At 40.2% G+C, this 6215-nt stretch overlaps 1 pseudogene; it reads right to left on the reverse strand.

The window, feature by feature from the left end:
• Positions 1 to 4468: 4468 nt before the first annotated feature.
• On the reverse strand, positions 4469 to 5413 carry LOC105004200 (annotated as a pseudogene).
• Between the last annotated feature and the right edge of the window lie 802 nt (positions 5414 to 6215).

The raw sequence follows: 6215 nt of genomic DNA on the forward strand, positions 1-6215 counted from the left end.
AAACAGTGGAAACTGTGTCAGACTTTATTTTTCTGGGCTCCAAAATCACTGCAGATGGTGACTGCAGCCATGAAATTAAAAGACGCTCTTCCTTGGAAGGAAAGTTATGACCAACCTAGATAGCATGTTCAAAAGCAGAGACATTATTTTGCCAACAAAGTTTCGTCTAGTCAAGGCTATGGTTTTTCCTGTGGTCATGTATGAATGTGAGAATTGGACTGTGAAGAAGGCTGAGCGCTGAAGAATTGATGATTTTGAAGTGTGCTGTTGGAGAAGACTCTTGAGAGTCCCTTGGACTGCAAGGAGATCCAACCAGTCCATTGTGAAGGAGATCAGCCCTGGGATTTCTTCGGAAGGAATGATGCTAAAGCTGAAACTCCAGTACTTTGGTCACCTCATGCGAAGAGTTGACCCATTGGAAAAGACTCTGATGCTGGGAGGGATTGGGGCAAGAGGAGAAGGGGACGACAGAGGATGATATAGCTGGATGGCATCGCTGACCCGATGGACGTGAGTCTGGGTGAACTCTGGGAGTTGGTGATGGACAGGGAGGCCTGGCGTGCTGCAATTCATGGGGTCACAAAGAGTCGGTCACGACTGAGCGACTGATCTTATCTGATCTGATCTGATGAAAGAAATCAAAGAGGACACAAATGGGTGAAGAAATATACAGTGTTCATGGATTGGAAGAATCAATATAGTGAAAATGAGTATACTACCCGAAGCAATCTATAGATTCAGTGCAATCCTTATGAAGCTACCAACGGTGCTTTTCAGAAGGCTAGAACAAATAATTTCACAATTTATATGGAAATACAAAAAACCTCGAATAGCCAAAGCAATCTTGAGAAAGAAGAATGGAACTGGAGGAATCAACCTGCCTGACTGCAGGCTATACTACAAAGCTACAGTCATCAAGACAGTATGGTGCTAGTACAAAGATGGAAAAATAAAACAATGGAACAAAAAGGAAGACCAGAGATAAATGCACGCACTTATGGACACCTTATCTTTGACAAAAGAGCCAAGAATGGAGAAAAGAAAATCTCTTTAACAAGTGGTGATGGGAAAATGGGTCAACCACTTATAAAAGAATGAAACTAGAACACTTTATAACACCATACACAAAAATAAACTCAAAATGGATTAAAGATCTAAAGGTAAGACCAGAAACTATAAATCTCCTAGAGGAAAACATAGGCAAAACACTCTCCGACACAAATCACAGCAGGATCCTCTATGACCCACCACCAAAAATATTGAAAATAAAAGCAAAAATAAACTAATGGGACCTAATTAAAATTAAAAGCTTCTGCACAACAAAGGAAACTATAAGCAAGATGAAAAGACAGACTTCAGAATGGGAAAAAATAATAGCAAAGCAACTGACAAAGAATTAATCTCAAAAATATACAAGCAACTCCTGCAGCTCAATTCCAGAAAAATAAGTGACCCAATCAAAAAATGGGCCAAAGAACTAAACAGACATTTCTCCAAAGAAGACATACAAATGCTAACAAACACATGAAAAGATACTCAACATCACTCATTATCAGAGAAATGCAAATCAAAACCACAAAGAGGTACCATTTCACACCAGTCAGAATGGCTGTGATCCAAAAGTCTACAAGCAAAAAATGTTGGAGAGGGTGTGGAGACAAGGGAACCCTCTTACACTGTTGGTGGGAATGCAAACTAGTACAGCCACTATGGAGAACAGTGTGGAGATTCCTTAAAAAACTGGAAATAGAACAGCCATACGACCCAGCAATCCCACTGCTGGGCATACACACCGAGGAAGCCAGAATTGAAAGAGACACATGTACCCCAATGTTCATCGCAGCACCGTTTATAATATCCAGGACATGGAAGCAACCTAGATGTCCATCTGCAGACAAATGGATAAGAAAGCTGTGGTACATATACACAATGGAATATTACTCAGCTATTAAAAAGAATGCATTTGAATCAGTTCTAATGAGGTAGATGAAACTGGAGCCTATTATACAAAGTGAAGTAAGTCAGGAAGAAAAACACCAATACAGTATATTAACTCATATATATGGAATTTAGAAAGATGGTAACGATGACCCTATGTGAGAGACAGCAAAAGAGACACAGATGTAAAGAAGAGACTTTTGGACTCTGTGGGAGAAGGCGAGGGTGGGATGCTTTGAAAGAATAACATTGAAACATGTATATTATCATATGTAAAATAGATCGCCAGTCCAGGTTCAATGCATGAGACAGGGTGCTCAGGGCTGGTGCACTGGGATGACCCTGAAGGATGGAATAGGGAGGGAAGAGGGAGGGAGGATCAGGATGGGAAACACATGTACACCCATGACTGATTCATGTTAATGTATGGCAAAAACCACCACAATGTTGTAAAGTAATTAGCCTACAATATAATAAAAAAAATAAATAAAATAAAAATGGCAACTAACACAAAAGGACAAAACAAAATAAACAGAAAAATGAATGAGAAACAAACAAATGATGTGGGAGACAGAAGATAAGATTATACAATCAGTATCCTTTAAGAGAAGCAAGAACGCATTCCTGTCTGCTGAGAAAAGAATCTATGTTTAAATATTAGGTCTCAATAAACACTAACACAGAAATGAAAGATTGATACACATGACTATGTGAAAACTAATACCCAAAATAAAGAAGACAAACCACAACTTGGGTGAAAGAAAGTGAAGTCGCTCAGTCATGTCCGACTCTTTACAACCCCATGGACTGTAGCCTGCCAGCCTCCTCTGTCCATGGGATTCTCCAGGCAAGAATACTGGAGTGGGTTGCCGTTTCCTTCTTCAGGGGATCTTCCCAACCTAAGGATTGAGCCTGGGTCTCCCGCACTGCAGGCAGACTCTTTACCATCTAACCCACCAGGGGAGCCCTCAAACTGGGTGAAGGTATTATAACAAATAAAACTGAAAAAGACCAGTAACCAAATTATATAAGAACTTCTACATTAACAAGAAACAGGCAATAGAAAATCATGCTAAAGGCATTCATGGGAAATTTGAATATAATTAAAACATGGGGAAATGTTACAGAAATGCAAATCAAGGCTACAGTGAAATACCATTTTTTACCTGCTTAATTGAGAAAAATGAAAAAGTATGACAATCAACTGTTAGGAGGATGAGAATCAATGGGAACACTGCAGTGCTGCTGATAACCAAGTAATTTGGTACAACTCCTTTGGAAAACAACTTAGCCCTAAAACTTTGAAGATCTCGTGATCCAGCAATTACACTTCCAAGTAATGACCCATAGCTCCTCAACATGACAACTGGAGACAAGCTGAAGATTATTCAAAAGAGCATTGTTCCAAGAGCAAAAACTGGGAACCTTCCCAGTAAGCTTAGTCTCATGTTGGAATATTGTACAACAGAGCAAATGAATAACTACAGCCAAACAGAACAATATGTGACGTTTAGAAACAAAATGTTGAGTGAAAAAAAATCAAATGCCAGACTATTACCTTAAGTCTAATATTTTATAAACTCAATAAAACAATATAGTGCTTATGTTAAAATGTGATAAAATTGTTTTTATGAATGATGGAATGATAAACACAAAACTCAAGAAAGTGGCTTCATCTGGGTGAAGTGATGTGATGAAGAGGTCCTATAGGCAGGTATAAGCTATTGGTATCATGTGGTTCTTTTTTTTTTTTTTAATTTTATTTTATTTTTAAACTTTACATAATTGTATTAGTTTCTTGAACTGAGGAGCATGTACATGTGTTCATATAATATAGTGTTTTATAACTTACATGCTTATTACACACAATCATTTGCTTGCAATAACTATACTGTACTAAAACATACAGTGGAAAATTGGAATACTCATGATTTCTAAATTGAAAATTAAATAAAATATAATTATATGGTTAACTCAGTGTTTTTTCACAATTTTTTGATTTGATACTTATAATAAGCCTGAGGGATTTGGGGTCAGATATTAATTTCAGTGAGTTTGTTGAGGAAGAAGTTATGAGTTCAAGAGAGGCCATATGTCTCATTCAAGGTCATCTGTCAGATAAATGATGGACACAGTCTCCAATTTAAGGCATAAGACAAAATATAGTTCAGTTTACAACAATCCAGCCTCACACCAAAACACGGTCCTGGGAAAAGAGGTCAAAGACAGAAACTAGAACTGCTCTTCTGGGGGAATGCTGTCATCCTAACAGAAAACTATCTGCCAAGAAGACAAAAAGGAGGGTGTGGCTTTCCAGAATGTGTCCATGGCAACACATCTTATTGTCATAGGAGAGTTCAAATCATCCAACACAAACAAAAGTAACAATAGTTACCTTTATCCTCAAAATCTGGATAAGTTGCTCATTTTCAAGTTATGAAAAGGCCAGATACAGCAGCGCTCTCTCCAGCTTATCGATGGAAAACCAAAAAGCCAAAGCCAGAGAGAAGTGACCCACTGTCACTCGCTTTTACAAAGCAGCCTGGTGCCTCCCTAATCTCTTCACTGCTGCCTATATCTCCTGCTTCTTCAGGGTGTAGATCACTGGGGGCTGAGCATGTGAGTCATGACCATATGGCTGATGGATACAGCCTTGTCAATGGAGAAATAAATGAAGGGCCAGGCATAGAGGTAAATGCTTGGAATGAAGACAATAGACACCATGACACTGAGGGCGGTGCAGGTGGAAGCTGCCTTCCTCCTTGCCTGTCCTGAGTGGGACCTCAGCATCACCAGGGATGGCTGAGTAGGAGACCAGGAGGAGGAGGAACCAGATGACATCCAGCATCCCACAGTTGCAAATCATTAGGAACTCCAGGACAGAAGTGTCAGCGCAGGCGAGTCTCAGTACCTGTGGAACATCACAGTAGAAGTTATTTAGGACATTGGGGCCACAAAAAGGCAGTGGGAGCATCAGAGCCAGTTGGGAGATGGAATGAACAAAACCTACCATCCAGGCTGTCACAAGCAGCCCCACACAGAGCTGAGTGATCATGATGGCAACATAGTGGAGGGGCCGGGATACAGCAACCAAGGCGGTCATAGGCCATCACTGAGAGGAAGAAGACCATGGCACCTCCCAGAAAGTGGAAGAAGAAAATCCGGGCCATGCATCCCTGGTAGGAGATGGTCTTCTTCTCAGCAAGGAAGACCACCAGCATCTTTGGGGCAGTGACTGAGGAGAAACAGAGGTCTATGACAGCCAAGTTTCACAGCAGTGTGAGGTGTGCAAATTTCACAAAGGTGTGTGGAGCCTGAAATCAGAGGTCACTGTGACCATAACCAGGAGGCTTCCCATGATGGTGGTTGTGTAGACAAACAGGAAAACCAGAAACAAGACTAGCTGGATCTCCTGAGTCTGTGAGAGCCCCAAGAAGACAAAATCTGACACCCACATGAGGTTCCCCAGTTCCATGGTGTCTTCTCCAGGCATCTAAAGAAAACACACCACAGACAGTAATGTACTAATGCTCAGGGACTCAAATTGAGTTCCTCAGATCTAGATGATGGATATTTATGTGTACATCCTAATTCCAGTTGCTGACTAAATGGTCCTACCCCGGGAACATGTACAACTTGGTAATAGAATATATACTCATGAAATATTTAGATCCATCCAGAGACACATGCAACCTACTTTTATTTTTTTTTTCTTCTCGGCCCTGAAAAAGGCCTGCAACCTACTTTTAAAAGATTCGGTGTTACTGAGGAAAACAGAATTGAAAGAGACACGTGTACCCCAATGTTCATCACAGCACTGTTTACAATAGCTAGGACATGGAAGCAACCTATTTGTCCATCAGGAGATAAATGGATAAGAATGTTGTGGTACATATTTACAATGGAGTATTACTCAGCTATTAAAAAGAATGAATTTGAATCAGTTCTAATGAGGTAGGTGAAACTGGAACCTGTTATACAGAGTGAAGTAAGTCAAAAAGAAAAACACCAATACAGTATATTAATGCATATATATATATGGAATTTAGAAAGATGGTAATGATGACCCTACATATGAGAGAGCAAAAGAGACAGATATAAAGAACAGACTTTGGACTCTGTGTGAGAAGGTGAGGGTGGGATGATTTGAGAGAATAGCATTGAAACATGTATATTCAGATCAGATCAGATCAGTCGCTCAGTCGTGTCTGACTCTTTGCGACCCCATGAATTGCAGCACGCCAGGCCTCCCTGTCCATCACCAACTCCCAGAGTTC

Source organism: Bison bison, unplaced genomic scaffold, assembly GCF_000754665.1.
Source record: "Bison bison bison isolate TAMUID 2011002044 unplaced genomic scaffold, Bison_UMD1.0 scf7180017864472, whole genome shotgun sequence".
Taxonomy (NCBI): Eukaryota; Metazoa; Chordata; class Mammalia; order Artiodactyla; family Bovidae; genus Bison; species Bison bison.